Source organism: Clarias gariepinus, chromosome 28 (genome assembly GCF_024256425.1).
Source record: "Clarias gariepinus isolate MV-2021 ecotype Netherlands chromosome 28, CGAR_prim_01v2, whole genome shotgun sequence".
In the NCBI taxonomy this organism is placed as follows: domain Eukaryota; kingdom Metazoa; phylum Chordata; class Actinopteri; order Siluriformes; family Clariidae; genus Clarias; species Clarias gariepinus.
The window spans coordinates 5,868,472-5,884,847 of NC_071127.1; the positions used below are offsets into that span (position 1 = coordinate 5,868,472).

At 38.5% G+C, this 16,376-nt stretch overlaps 1 long non-coding RNA gene across 1 annotated transcript; it reads right to left on the reverse strand.

The window, feature by feature from the left end:
* Positions 1 to 8,570: 8,570 nt before the first annotated feature.
* On the reverse strand, positions 8,571 to 12,949 carry LOC128516065 (uncharacterized). Its single transcript, XR_008356736.1, has 3 exons — positions 12,794 to 12,949; positions 9,715 to 9,783; positions 8,571 to 8,676 (listed from the first exon to the last, which is right to left on the reverse strand). It is a non-coding gene; the product is annotated as an uncharacterized LOC128516065 (long non-coding RNA).
* Between the last annotated feature and the right edge of the window lie 3,427 nt (positions 12,950 to 16,376).

Sequence of the window (16,376 nt, forward strand, 5' to 3'; positions counted from 1 at the left end):
TCGCAAAGGCTCACTTTGAGAAATGATGAGCCACATCTTGGAGAAACTTGCAGGGGCAATGTTTGCTTTCAAAGCATACCCACTCCTTGAGGAAATTGAGTCTGTAGCTTCTGACCTTGTACCGAAGCATCCCTGCCTTACAAAGTCAGGCATGGGCAAATGATATGATCGCTGGAAAACCGGCTTAAATTCCAAACTTACAGTTCCAAACTGCGTTCAGCTGGTTGCCAGAAGGGAAAGAAATAGGAAAAGAGATAAAGACAAATTGTGAAGTGCTGTTACAATGTTCTGCCTTGTTTCTTTCTAAAGAAGTAAAAATAATTAACTCTAATTGATAATTTAATATTACTTGTTGTCTGTTGTAAGTCTTATGAAGTTTGATGCATCACAAATGTTAACCTTCTTTTATTCAAAGCATCATTACAACAACACACCCCGAGGTCGAAAAGGAGTATTTGGAGGAAAAATGAAGGCGCTTCTGAACAAGCTTTATCAACAGGTAACTTGTTAATGACAAACATTAACTCTTTAAAGTACTGTAAATATATATATATATATATATCAGAGCAAATTGTATATGGAGAAAGAAGGGATTGAGATTTTTGAAGGAAGATGACTTTCTAAATTGTACAGAGACTGTTACTATATTATAGTTAAACCTTTTAATTAGAATCTTTCACTAATCATTAGAGCCTTCCTAATATTAAATGTTATGAATACACCTGCAAGTTTATCAAAAGTGACAATATATAACATTGCCGCCCCTTTTTCAGACTTCAATTATTGTGACTCATCGAATGCAAACTGCCCTGGAGCTGGAAGGTCTCCCTGTGTTTCTCTGTGATGATTCATCCGCACTATTTAGAACATGTCTGGTGAGTATGTTGCATTGATTCTCTGCAGGCACTTTTCCAATAATTACCTAATCAGTTAATTTTTGTTTTGACAATATTAAAATAAAATCTTAATTCTTATTTATTTAAACTCAGGCTATTGTTTTATCTTATTAGCTGATCATCACAAATGTATATAGCTCAGATACAACTGATTTTAAGGATTCATGAGGTGTTTTTTTGTGTACATTTTGTCCTGATTAATCTAGTAGGATCCAACACTTTCATGGAACAAAAAGAAATACAACAACATAGAACAGATGGATCTCAAAGTGATTTTTTTGCACTCTTTATTTCATTAGGACAGTACTCCTGATGACAGACAGACCAAAGGGGATGAAAGTGGAAGTTTTCATTGTGATCGAAGATGACTCCCCTATAAACTTTGTCCAGTGTAATAAAGTTTGCTGTTGTGTTAAAGAAAGATATTTTTTTGCAAGATGCTCCAGATCTACAATCTTCTGTTGCCTACCTGTTTGGCCTTCTGTTTACCTTAGATTTTCAGTACCCAAAAAATGTGAAGTACACTTTAAGACTAAACTTCTGCTATGACTTTGCTTTGTGAGCTTTTTGGCTTAGTAGCCAATTGCCGGTAATCTTAAAATTCACATTGCATGATTCCCTGGTTCTGCTGCCGTTTTTTTTTTTTTTTTTTTCCCTTTTTAGGCATTTTTCCATGTTTCAGCGCTTTCAATAAAAAAAAAAAGCAGAAGTCATTTTGCACTGGAATAATGAGTTTTTTGAAATTATAAAATTTTAATAAGTAAAGTTGAAAATGTACATTTTAAAGGCATCATGCATAAAAAATATTAAAGAAGCCTGAATGGCAAGACTAGTAAATTCTTTGGGATGTTGGGTTACAATAGATATTCCTGGACCCACGGTGGAAATCTGTAGACTCCGCTATAAAATGAAAGAGAGAATAAATAATTATAATACAGCATAATCCATCATAAGCAACCCATCATAAGCAACAATAAAATATTAATGACATTTTTTTTCAACTTACAAATTACAATTGCAACTATGATTACAATTATCCAAATATGGTGATACCGTTATTATACTGTACAATAATAAAATATTTTTGTTTCCGAAAACAGATTTTAAAACTTAAATGTCCTCTTTATGCATTTCTTTCTAAACAGTCCCTGCCTACCTGTACCCTTTTATCCTGTTTCTCCCTGAAATAATGAATCCCCTATCTATGAATTTATCTATTCATTTAACCTTAGCTTTTAAAGGCAAATAAAACCAGTGATGTAGCTCCACTCAGTGTGATTACAACAGAACAAGGATTTGAAGAGTCAACAATTGAGTGAATACATTATACAGTTGTACATTAAAATCTCTACTGGTTTTTAGTATAGCATACATGCACTCACTGTTCACTTTATTAGGAACAGCAACTTTTTTTTTTAATAATTACATATAAATTATAACCTATATGCACAGTTTCAGCACACAGTGGATTGTTTGGCTTTATTAAGTTGATTTTACTTTCCAGACAGACTGACAAGAGATAGAATAAATACAGGACATTACCCTTATTAAATTATTAGTTTTACTTTTAGTTTTACTAACGCAATGTCTCAAGAATTCACTTGATTGATATTTTTTATTTCTTTCTAGTTTTTTTTTTCTCTCTATTTGCCACCACAAAGACGATTGATGGCTGGCATTTGGATTTGGGAAATCAGCCTTATTATCTTGGTGTTCAGATCAAAAGTTACATCATAAATATCATTTCAATTAATTGTTTATATGCAACACTAGACACAAACAAGAGGGCATTAAAACAGACAAATTAATATTTTAAATTGTTAAGTACAGTGTGTTCAGTACATATGTGTTATATCTTAAATGCAGCGATAGTGCAAAGTACCTCAGTACGTCATTAGACTAATTTGCTGAGTGCAATATGTTAATGTATCTAGAGTAACAGCTCATCCACACTGACAGGGACTGGTACTGATGATACATTGACTTATTATAAAATTATGAAATACTGTATATTTATATTTTATCATTGGGGAAAAATTTTGTAATTAAAAGTTTGTGATCAGATATTTTAGGTTTACCAGTACAGAAGTAAAAATGTCACTTTTTGTCATGCTAAAATCTTAACACTGCCACAGTGCCATTAATGTGTTCTTGAGCAAGACCCTTAACCTTAACCAAGAGTTGGATTATGCATTATTTTATAGCGTTACCATAGTTATTAATAATACTATAGTTCTTGTCTGTAAATGTTTTACAATAATTTACTGTAAATTATATAGTACTTCATAACGATTAAATTAGTGCAAAAATTTTAGTATTTCTTGTTTACATTGCTTGTTCCAGATTTCCACATCCCATACATTATAGTAGGAGCCAGGGGTAGCTCAGTGGTTAAGGCATTGGACTACAGTTCGGAAGATTGTGCCACAACCACCAAGTTGCCACTGTTGGGCCCTTGAGCAAGGCCCTTAACCCTCAACTGCTCAGATGTGTAATGAGATAAAATAAAATGTAAGTCGCTCTGGATAAGAGCGTCTGCCAAAAGCCTAAATGTTCTAATGTTCTAGTTCTGATTATGTACTGAATGAAAAAAAGACAGGAGGCAGAGTGGGAGGTAGCAGAGCTGAAGATGTTGAGGTTCTCTTTGGGAGTTACAAGGATCGATAGGATCAAGAATGAGTTCATCAGAGGGACAACCTATGTTAGATGTTTTGGAGATAAAGTCAGAGAGGCCAGATTGAGGTGGTTTGGACATGTTCAGAGGAGAGATTGTAAATATATCGGTAGAAGGAAGCTGAGGTTGAAACTGCCAGGCAGGAGGTCTAGAGGAAGACCAAAGAGGAGATTTATGGATGCAGTGAGAGAGGACATGAAGTTAGTTGGTGTGAGAGAAGAGGATGCAGAGGATAGGGTAAGGTGGAGGCAGATGATTTGCTGTGGCGACCCCTGAAAGGGAACAGCCGAAAGACAAAGAAGAAGAATTTATATTTTCATAACCACCACCATGATGTCAAAATAATATTATATTTATTATAATTATTTATTATATTATACATTTATATTTATTATATTTACTTTTATGACTAATTTTTTATAAATGAAAATGACAAAATAAAAATAAACCACACTTTTTTTTTTTCAAAAGTACAAAAGAGAGAGAAATAAGGGAAACTGAAGCATGATGGCATAACCATTAAATGCAATAATAGCATGGCATTATTGTAAAATAATAAACTCTGCCTCATTAAATCACTTCACAGTCACTGATTATTCGTCTATGTCACGATGACACGGTGTTGTAATCCTTGTGTGGACTATAGTGGTGCCTTGCTACACACACACACGCACGCACGCAGGCACGCACACACACACACACACACACACACACACACACAACCACATACACTTGCAAATGGGCTACATGCAGAACCCTTTTACCCTTTTACCTTTTATCATCATCATTGCCTTCCATCACGTTTCAGTACTCTTTTCTTCTTTGAACGCTTGATTTTACGTGGTGGAGGAGAAAGAATGCCTTTCTAGAAATGAAATATTCAGCAGAAAACTTTTTAGACAATTAATATATTATGTGCCATATATTGTAGACATTTAATGTGAGACATTTAATGTAAGGATTCAACTTGGACTTGTGTTATAGATGTGGTAGAGGTTTGATTGTAAGTGTGAGGTGTTACATGCTGTGTACCTTTATTAATGCTTGCAGGTTAAACTTCTTGTAAAAGATACTAATCTTCCCTTTCTTGTTTCTCTCCTTTCCTCCCATCCTCTCAAATTTAGAAAGTGTAAGCCATTCATCTTCAAACCAGATGCATGGCTCACCTAAAGAAAGACATGTACAGAAAGACAAACAGAAAGAGAGTGAGAGAGACAGAGAGAAAGAGAGAGAAAAGTTTGTAGTTTAAATGTAGTATGCTGTATAAACAAAATGTACAAAACACCCCTATATAATTAGTTATGCTGAAGGAAACCGTATTCACAAATAAAAACTTTTTCAAGAGAAATGTGTACAATGAACACAACAAGAACACATAAATAGATTTTTTTTTTTTCAAATAATATGAATGCAATAATAATTATTATATGAATATAATATACCCTAATATTATATATAAAGATAAATATAATACATCCTAATGTGGCAGGTTCCATTACTGTTTTAGATAGCAATATGCCAATTATTCTATTCATATACAGTATGATTCTAAGCATTATAAGAATGTTTAATTCTTTTCATTGCATATGATGTGTCACGAACTAACCGGAGATGAAGCAGAAGACTTGGTAGTTAGCCCGTGTAGCGTGGATGATAAACCCAAACACGAAAGTAGCGCGAGTCGGCAGGATAACCATGTTACCATGGGAGAGGTAGTAAAGTGTTTAAGTTGAGAAATGTGAAAAAAATCCGGAGCGCCGCAGGCAGCTGGAGTCAGTAGGTCACAGTTATCCGGAGGGTGATGCGGTAGGGGCCGATTAATCTGGGTGATAGTTTTCGTGACGGTGTGAAGGTGAAGATTTCTTGTTAAAAGCCATACTTTGTCACCTACAAGAAACAATCGTCCCGGAGGGTGTCGACGGCGATGTTGGGTGGTGTAGCGGGTGTTAGCTTGTTGGATAGCCCGATTTGCTTGATTCCACAGCTGTCCAATCTGCGGACCAACTGTTGGGCTGATGGTACATCAACCTCCGGTTCTTGGTGATTGAACATTGAAGGTTGAAAATCCGTGGCATAAATTAAATAGGCTTAGCTTTGTGGCAGACGAGACATGGAGGTTGTATGAGAGCTCTGCCCAGATGAGGTAGAAAGCCCAGGAGCGCTGGCGGTCGGCGTTGAAACATCTCAGATAGCGCTCCAGTTGTTGGTTGGCCCGCTCCGTCTAACCATTATTCTGAGGGCATCTGCTTTGGTATTTTTTAACTCCAGGCGGTACAAGAGGTGGAAATTGTAATGTTCAAAAAACAAAGCCCACCGCGCCTGCCTTGTGTTAAGCTGTTTCAGGTTCTGCGGTCCCCTACCCCATATCGCGGAAATATGAGTGGCGTAAAATTTTTTGGAGAAGAAACCACAGGGGTGTACTTTCTGATTTGGACCTCTCTGGAAGAGAACAGCACCAGCGGCCACATCCGAGACGTCCACCTCCACAACAAACGGTTTACTTGCGTTTGGATGGAGAAGAATTGGAGCGGTGGTGCAGCGGTGACAGAGTTTTTGGAAGGCGGAGGTGGCGGTGGAGTTGAGGCTGAAAGGGCGAGATGCTGGAAGAGTCAGGGCGGTTAGGGGCGCTGCAACTGTACTGTAGTCCCGGATAAAACGACGATAAAAATTTGCAAACCCGAGAAACCGTTAAAGTTGCTTAAGGGTCTTGGGTAGGGGCCAATAATGCACAACTTCTAGCTTCTGTGGGTCCATTGCCACACCATGGGGCGAGATGACAAAGCCCAGGAACGTGGTGGAGCGCTCGTGAAAAGCGCACTTCTCCAACTTACAGTACATGTGATGGGCGAGCAATCTCTTTAAGACCACCCTGACGTGCTGGATGTAAATGAAGATGTCATCCAGGTAAACGAATGCCCACCGGCCTAGCATATCCCGGAGGACACTGAAGTCTGCGAGGGCATTGCAAAGTCCAAATGGGATGACTCATAGTGTCCTGTAGGGGTAATGAAGGATGTCTTCCAATCATTGCCCTCTCTGATGCACACAAAGTTGTAGGCGCTCCAGGGGGCCAACTTTGTGAAAACGATGGCACCAGAGAGGGCGTCCAGGGCTGAGATGTTAAGAGGCAGTGGGTGGCGTTTTTTTATCGTGATGTTGTTGAGCCCCCGATAGTCGACACATGGGCGGAGTTGGCTGCCCCTCTTCTTCACGAAGAAAAACCCCGCAGCGACAGATGAGGAGGAGGGCCGAATGGTGCCATGACAGAGAGCGTTGGTTACATACTCCTCCCTTGCCTGCATCTCCATAGATGACAGTGAATAGAGGTGGCCGCGGGGTGGGACAGTACCGGGCTGAAGGTCTATTGCCAGATCGTAAGGCCGGTCAGGAGAAAGATGCCTGGCTCGTCTTTTACAGAAAACCTCAGCCAGGTCCCGGTAGATGGTGGGGATGGCGTTACGTCAGGGGATGTCGATGTTGGGGCACTCGAACTCCCTAAAGCACGTGTTCAAGGCATCATGTTGAATCAGCCAGGGGTGTCCGAGAATGATGGGAGGTGATGAGACGGAGGTGAGATGGAATTTGATCTGTTCTTGGGACTGACCGTCGACAGATGTAAAATCAAACTGGCTGGGATAACGCCTCGACTTTCACCCCTAATTTTTTGGCATAAGATGAGTCAATGAAGTTATCTTTGGCACCAGAATTGATGAACGCAGTACTTCTGATTCGTTTGTGGCCAAATTGGAGGTTTACTTGAACCACGAGATGGGAGGAGTTGGACGACATGGTGGAGAGTTGGAGGTGACCCTGTGAGTTGCTCTTATTTCTTGGCGTTTCCCGGCAAGAGTGGACAAATAGCTCGGTGGTGCATCGCCGATCCACAATAGGTGCAGAGCCCTTCTTTAAATCACTGCTCCCGTTCTGCAGTGGTCAAGGAGACGCGTCCTATTTGCATGGGTTCCCCTACTCCCGTGTCAACCACAGCAGGAGGTGGAGATCCGACGGGTCCAGTGACTGTAGGGGTGAAGGTAGGTCAGGCGTCAGGAACCGGGGCATGGGCGAAGAAAGTGGAGGAACGGGGTGTGGTATATTATAGCAATGGCATGGTGGGTGGCAGGGTCCAAGGGGCTGGCTTCAGACGAGAAAGCAGGCGTTAGTCTATCCAAAGGGCCAGTTGGATGAGCAGGCAATACTCGTCCGGTGAGTTCATCCTTAATGCGGGAAGCCAGTCCCTCATAGTAGGTCATCCGGAGGGTGGTGTCTCCCCAGGTGGTCTGGACTGCAAGGGTACGGAAATCAGCAGTGTAACGGCTCACGGACAACCCTCCCTGCCATAATTGGTACAGTTTGGTGTCAGTCTCTACCTTGCCGGCAGGATGTTTAAAATTAAGCTTCAGTTGGCGGGTGAATTCATTGTAGGAGTGCGCTGTGTCTAAATCTGAGCGCAGAACCGCCGTGGCCCATTCAGCTGCCTGCCCGGATAGCAACGAGACGAAAAGGGTGATGCGCAACCGGTCCGTGGAGTACCTGGTGGAATTGAACTCACACACGAGATCCAGCGCGATTAGAAAAAGACTACACTGGAAGTGCAAGGTAAACAGCAAAAGGGGTTTTGAGTGGCAGGCTCACTTCAAGAGTAGAAGAACAACACTGAAAGATGATAAGACATCAGAAAGACCTTCAACAAGCTCAACCCATGAAAATGTTTAAAATATTCGCCAAATTGTGCATCATGATCGTTGGAGAACAATCCACAGTGTTGCTGCCATTGTCACATTCATGTTGTGTCAGAATTTACCTGTTATTTAAACATGTGCCATTTTGCCGCCAAGTTTGTCCCCAGGCTGTTGACCCAGATGCAAAAAAAAAACATTGTGTCAAGGTCTGCCAAGAACTTCGTCAGTGTGCCGTGGATGACCTGTCCTTAATGTCGAGGATCATTAATGGTGATAAAACTTGGGTGTAGAATGCATTTGTTTAAAAAAAATCACTTACGTTTTTTAAACTTGGCTTTGTGTAGAACACCCTTTTTCTTTCCGCATGTGACAGGAAGCTTGCGTTTCCTTTTGAGGGTCTCTACCAGTTGCTGAGGAACAGGGCAACCTGTATTAAAAGAAAAAAAAACAAAAAAACACAGACAGCAGGTATGGACAATAAAGCTAAATGAACACGTGTGACTGAGATGGTTCTTGACATAACCTGAAAGCATTTATCTGTGAAAACTAAAATGCTTTGGCTAATCACTGAAAAGTAATGGGTTAATCTTGTGTAAAACATTAGAAGGTGGTACAAAATTATATTTGTGACTTTTTCCCTCTTGCATAGTAGAAACTTTACCATTCGACAATAGTTTTAACATTAATCTCCAATAGTTATTTCCTTATGTTAATATATGTTAAGGAAAAGTGACTGAACAGTTATAACCTGGGGTAAGCTTAGTGACTCTCCTAAGTAATAAAGAACACTGATTTTTAAAAAGAGTAATTTGTGTTTTGTCTGGTTTTACCAATGAACAGACACAGGTCTCTACAAATTATTCATTTATTTGCTTTTTAAAATTATTTATTTAATGTTAAGTGCTAAAGTTTGCAGGTCAGAATGAGGCAGCAATTAGAATAGAGCATAAGTGTGTGGGATTGGGATTTTTAGGCAGGAGAAGTGATATAAAAAGGAGTATAAAATAATGACTAAAAAACTGATTCCAATGCCTCTACTTTCAGTCCTTCCTTTTCATTTACCAAAGAATGAAAACCTGTAAAAGAAGAATCTTTAGGATGTAAATTCTTCTGTCCTAACTGTTTCTAAACTCCTGACCCTGGAGGCTGCTTACATAAATGATCCATCAAAATCTTATGACAGAAAGCTTATCAACTGTTTAACTATCATGCACATGCTTTTAATCTGTTTATGTGGAGCATCAAAGAGCAGTATAAGAATGTTCAATAAATACTGATTTCACTTCTTCATTTGTACATACACTTGTGGATCAGTAGATCATGTTTTGGTTTATTCTGGGTTTAAGTTAAAATGAGGCTTAAAAACTTCAGACATTGTAATAAAGGATCATGTAATAAACAAGTACAAAAAGACTTTTACTATCTACTTTTCTTAAACTTGACTTTTTATAAAATGCCTTTTTACCTCTGCGTTTGATGGGACGCTTGCTTTTCCTTCTGAGGTTCTTTGCTGTTTCCTGAGAGACAGGGTGACCTGTATTAAAAAACAAACACAGCAGAACAATAAAGCAAATTAAACATGGGTGACTGGGGTGATTTTACATGTAACCTGAAACCATTTAACTGTAAAAAGTAAAAATACCAATCGTACTTTATTTGCATTTTTAGGTAACTATCTAATCTAGTATCATTTGGGTTTTTTACAATACTGGTGCCGAATCGATATTTTTAAAACAGTACCGGTGCCTAAACAGTGCCTTTAAACAAATGTTTAAAATAAAAAAATATATATTTAAACTTTAAAAGGTTTCATTCCATATATGCAGTTTATATATATATATATATATATATATATATATATATATATATATATATATATATATATACCTACAGGTCCTTCTAAAAAAATTTGCATATTGTGATAAAGTTCATTATTTTCTGTAATTTACTGATAAACATTAGACTTTCATATATTTTAGATTCATTACACACAACTTAATATTGATGATTTTGGCATACAGCTCATGAAAACCCAAAATTCCTATCTCAAAAAATGTGCATATTTCATCCGACCAATAAAAGAAAAGTGTTTTTAATACAAGAAAAGTCATCCTTCAAATAATTATGTTTAGTTATGCACTTAATACTTGGTCAGAAATCCTTTTGGTAGAAATGACTGCTTCAATGCGGCGTGGTATGGAGGCAATCAGCCTGTGGCACTGCTGAGGTGTTATGGAGGCCCAGGATGCTTCGATAGCGGCCTTAAGCTCATCCAGAGTGTGGGGTCTTGCGTCTCTCAACTTTTTCTTCACAATATCCCACAGATTCTCTATGGGGTTCAGGTCAGGAGAGTTGGCAGGCCAATTGAGCACAGTAATACCATGGTCAGTAAACCATTTACCAGTGGTTTTGGCACTGTGAGCAGGTGCCAGGTCGTGCTGAAAAATGAAATCTTCATCTCCATAAAGCTTTTCAGCAGATGGAAGCATGAAGTGCTCCAAAATCTCCTGATAGCTAGCTGCATTGACCCTGCCCTTGATAAAACACAGTGGACCAACACCAGCAGCTGACATGGCACCCCAGACCATCACTGACTGGGGGTACTTGACACTGGACTTCAGGCATTTGGCATTTCCCTCTCCCCAGTCTTCTTCCAGACTCTGGCACTCGATTTCCGAAAGTCATGCAAAATTTGCTTTCATCTGAAAAAAGTACTTTGGACCACTGAGCAACAGTCCAGTGCTGCTTCTTTGCAGCCCAGGTCATGCGCTTCTGCCGCTGTTTCTGGTTCAAAAGTGGCTTGACCTGGGGAATGCGGCACCTGTAGCCTATTTCCTGCACACGCCTGTACACGGTAGCTCTGGATGTTTCTACTCCAGACTCAGTCCACTGCTTCCGCAGGTCCCCCAAGGTCTGGAATCGGTCCTTCTCCACAATCTCAGGGTCCGGTCACCTCTTCCCGTTGTGCAGCTTTTTCTGCCACACTTTTTCTTTACCACAGACTTCCCACTGAGGTGCCTTGATACAGGAGGCAATGGGAACAGCCTATTCATTCAGAAATTTCCTTCTGTGTCTTACCCTCTTGCTTGAGGGTGCCAATGATGGCCTTCTGGACAGCAGTCAGGTTGACAGTCTTACCCATGATTGCGGTTTTGAGTAATGAACCAGACTGGGAGTTTTTAAAAGCCTTAGGAATATTTTGCAGGTGTTTAGAGTTAATTAGTTGATTCAGATGATTAGGTTAATAGCTCGTTTAGAGAACCTTTTCATGATATGCAAATTTTTTTGAGATTTTGGGTTTTCATGAGTATGTATGTCAAAAATGTATGTCAAAATCATCAATATTAAAACAATAAAAGGCTTGAACTACTTCAGTTGTGTGTAATGAATCTAAAATATATGAAAGTCTAATGTTTATCAGTACATTACAGAAAATAATCAACTTTATCACAATATGCTAATTTTTTGAGAAGGACCTGTATATATATATATATATATATATATATATATATATATATGTATGTAATGTAATGGCGCCTCCAGAGGATATAAAGCTTTATTATTGGGTTTAAATAAATCAGATCTACCACAGCAAATAATAACTACGCTATGTCATAACCGAAACAAACACCACGTTTATGCCTCGTTTGGTTAGGTGTTGCTAGGCAACGGACAACGCGCCTAATCAGCAATGTGGAAATGAGGAAGTGATGTTTGGCCTCTTAATGAGAACTAAACCAAAGATTTCGGTAACTACTGGGTGTAACATCTGCATAGTGACACTAAACAACTGAACAACTTCACTTTCCCGTTTACACCTGAGAAAAAAAGCTGTATTTTGTTTGTTTATATTTAGAATTTTTATAACAGTACAAAAACATAACAGTTTGGTCTGTGCAGTTAGTGCCCCTGTAGAGAATAAATAAATGAATAACATATTCCAATCCCCTCTCAAGAGAGTGCCATAGGCTATTGTTAGTTTTAATGATTTGGCTGAAACTAATTAACACTAACCTAAACCATTGATCATGAGTTTCAGCTGAAACTAATTCTATACATGAAAATGTAGATGCAAATAGATTCCAAATGTATAAATATGCATGCTATTATGTATATATTATATAATTATTATAATACTATACATTTTTTATAATATAAAAAAAAAAATCTGACCAAATACATTTGTACTCTTACTTGAATAATATTATTTTGAAGTTTCAGCTACTCTAACTTGAGTACATTTGGCTACTTTACCCACCTCTGCATAGTGTCCACTGTACAAGTCTCTGGAGGAAGTGTTATGATCTGTTTTGTTGCTCAGGTATAGACTCAGCAACATTATGTGGCAATAAAATTAAATGACCTAAATGTACTAAATTATACAGTATGGAGATTTTCTTCACTGATGGCACGGCCATATTTCAGGCCTAAAATTTTTAATGAGTGTTGCTGGGAGCATGAGTAGTCATAATCACACATAAACTGCTCTCCATGAACAAAATATTATCAATTTAATTTATCCTCCTCAGTTTCTGTTGACTCACAGATTAAAGGCTTCACGGCCGGTTTCTTCTGGCTGGACACAGAGGAAGGTCCAGGTTTCTCCGGATCTGTCTCTTTAGCAATTTTTTTTATCTCTGTTGCACTCTTCTTCTGTGCTTGCTTCCCTTCCTCTCTTCCAACTTCCTTATTCAAGTTTATTTTTTCTATCTCTGCATGTAGAAAACAAAAGAAGTCTTTCAAGTTAGTACCCAGGAAGAAGTAAATACAACACTGATAGACATTTATATGCAATCATCCAACATCTGTTGATTGAAAAAAGTATAAATACTAATATGAAAATTAACCAAAAAGTTAGCACTAAAAGGTAAATAGATTGAATGACTGACCCTTAAGTAGGCTCTTTTGGAGTGAGCGGAGAGCAGAATACTCCTGCAGGATGTGATCCTTAAACATACAACTCCAAAACTCCTTCATTCTCTGCCCTCGATTATTCTCCACCCAGTCCAAAATCTCATACACACCTTCCCGCATGTTCTTTTTTCTTTTCCTTTTTACCTTCTATAAAAGATTGGTGGGGGAGGTGGGGATGGGGGATGGGGGAAGAGCATAATCAGGACCTTTATATCAGTGGTGTGCACTTGTACATTTACAGTAGTATCTACTGTTTGAAAACTGCAATATGTACAGTAGATGCATCAGCTGTACATTCAGCAGCAGGAACACTGCAAAGAGCAGAGAGGATTCAGGGACTCAACTTTGATCAGTACAGCTTTAGTGATGTTTTGCAACATCGGAGATGGGGCAGAAGACAGCAGGAAGCTAGTGGCATCATGTTGCATAGTCCTGAGAACTACCCCAGTACTGCTTCAAATCTTTTACTTATTTAAACTAAGTACATGATGCTTAATGCTTTAATTATGTAAAGTACAAAAGTCCTTTAAGTACTTCAAGAAACTTATGGAATTAAACATTATTAAATTTGCTGTTAATAACATAAATGCTCTAGTCTATGGTCCTTTTCACACAGGATTAGTATTACCTTGGGCCTACCATATTTCACCAAACACAGAGGTCCTGTGCTATATCCAGGAGATAACTCAGTAATCGAGGTCCTCGAGCAAAATCGCAGGTATATCACGAAACTCAGATGTGTGTGTGTCATGTTGGGGGTATTTCTAAACCATATGAGGTCCCCAGGTAATAGTAATCCTGTATAAATACTGCTTTAATTTGAAAAACTTTCAATGGTGAAAAATATGGCAAAAAGTCTAGTAATTAATTAAAAAATTAGGACAAAGATCAATGTTACTACAACGACTTGGTATGGAGAAAAAACAGCAGCTGGTAAATGTGGAGCTTATTTTAACCACTTTGTGTAATGACATTTGCTTTATCCATAATAATACACCAGACTTTATTAGTTTATTAGATTATTTTCTAAAAATCTGCATCTGCAATAAGCAACTAAAGCTGTGAAATAAATAATAAATTTGAATTACAGTATAGTTGGGAGAAAGTAACATAAAATGGAAATATTGAAGTGAAAAATGTTGTGTATGTGTTTGTTGTGGTAAGTAAAAGCAAGTTAGATAGATTTTTTTTTTTTTTGTGAAATATTGTTATAGATTTTCGATATCTTTTTCACCCCACCAACACCACTAATGAACAGAAGTTGAACAGAAAACAACAACAACAACAACAACAACAACAACAACAGAGGACAAAAAAAAACAGAGGAGGTAAATGACAACCATTAATTTTTGTGTTACAGGAGTATTAAAGTGTAACCATTAAAACATTAGTTTGGATGATATAAGTTCAGGAAAGCAGAGAATAAGCAAAATGAGTTTGATTTTGACTGTTTGTTTGCTTTGGCCAAGGAAATTTTGGAAACAGAAACAAAGACTAATCTTGGAAACAGAAACAAAGACTAATCTAAAACATCTAGGTATTTAAAGGATTTTAAATACAAAAATTCTAAATTACTTTGTTAATTTAATTTAATTTACTTTGGCACTCTGTGGCACTGCTGAGGCATTACTGAAGAACAGGTTGCTTTGATGGTGGCCTTCAGCTCATCTGTATTGTTGGGTCAGGTGTTTTTCATCTTCATCTTGACAAAATTTTATGAAAACTCTATTGGGTTCAGATCAGGTGAGTTGGCTGGCCAATAAGGTACAGTGATATCATTGTCAGCAAACCATTCATTGGTAGTTTTCAGGGGCTCAGCCGCCATAGATGTTTAACACATATTTGGCTTGTTCCGAATCAGTACTCAAATGAGTCTTGATCACACACACACACACACACACACACACACAGACACACACACACACACACACACACACACACACACACACAGTTTACTGTATAAACCCTTGTTTATGTTCAAGTGCAATCAGAAAAACTTTACCAGAAAACAGCATATAACTTTAAACCTACATTGATTAGCAATATAAACAACACACCTATGAGGCTGGACAATGGAATAAACTGTGTGGGTGCCAATAATTTCAAACATTTATCTGTTAATTCTCTGACAGTACTGCTGCTTTTTTTTTAAAAACTGGCAGACATACATTTTTTAAAAAAAAATATGCAACTGATGCAATGACTTGTTAAGACCACAGTGTTAATGTACAGTACATGAGAGGCTGCCCTTGCTAATAAATGTATTTTACGATCTGGGACATTATTTAATACAATACAATATTTATGACAAAAAAAACATAGAATGCAGTTAAAACGAGTGCACTGAATGCTCTCTATCACTGTTTTTAATCATTTATGTGCATATGTAACCCCTCAGTCCTGGAATCAGCCATCCTTCCACCAGAGGGAGCCCTCGCCAGAGCATTAGTCACTTTCTGGTTCACAGGTTCACCTACTGTTTGTTGATTACATAAGTTTGCTTCCAGTAACCCACGGTGCAAAGTATTATCAGTTCATCTGTGTACCAAGCCTTGCATGTTACTTATTTCGTTTACCTCCTGTGTATGACCTTCATTGCTACATTTATTGACCACACTTTTGGATTACTCATTTAGATTGTTTCCTATTGCTGGCCTGTTTGGTTTCTGACCTTGCCTGGACTTTGACTTCATCTTTTTGTTGTGGATTTGGTTTTTGTTTTGCCTTGTGTACTTTATCAATAAAACCCTGCTCATGGATTCTAACTTAACTTAATAGGATCTCGGGCTTGCATTATAAAAGCAAGGCACGGAGTTTTTTGTGTCTGGTCCAGGGCCTGGGAAGAGACGTGATGTGGTGGAGCATGAGAGAGTGGCATGCAAGTGGGGTGACATGACGCGCCCCAGGGACTTTAAAAAAGGACACTGGAATTCCCCCTATTTTGATCTCCGTGCTGAGGACAGCGCTAGGAATAACTGCGCATTAAAGATTTGTTCAAAAAGAACGACCCATCACTACAGGAACGCTGCCTCTGTATGCTCCGTTCTGCCACTTCTCCCACCGCCACCAATCGCCAGGTGTGTACCAGTGTGGCACTGCCCCCGGACCTGCACGTGCACAATCTTTCCTTCCCTTTCTTTCTGTCCTCCCTTCTTTAACCCTTTCCTTACCCATTTTTCCTAAATAAATTATCATTTTTCCCATAATACCTCT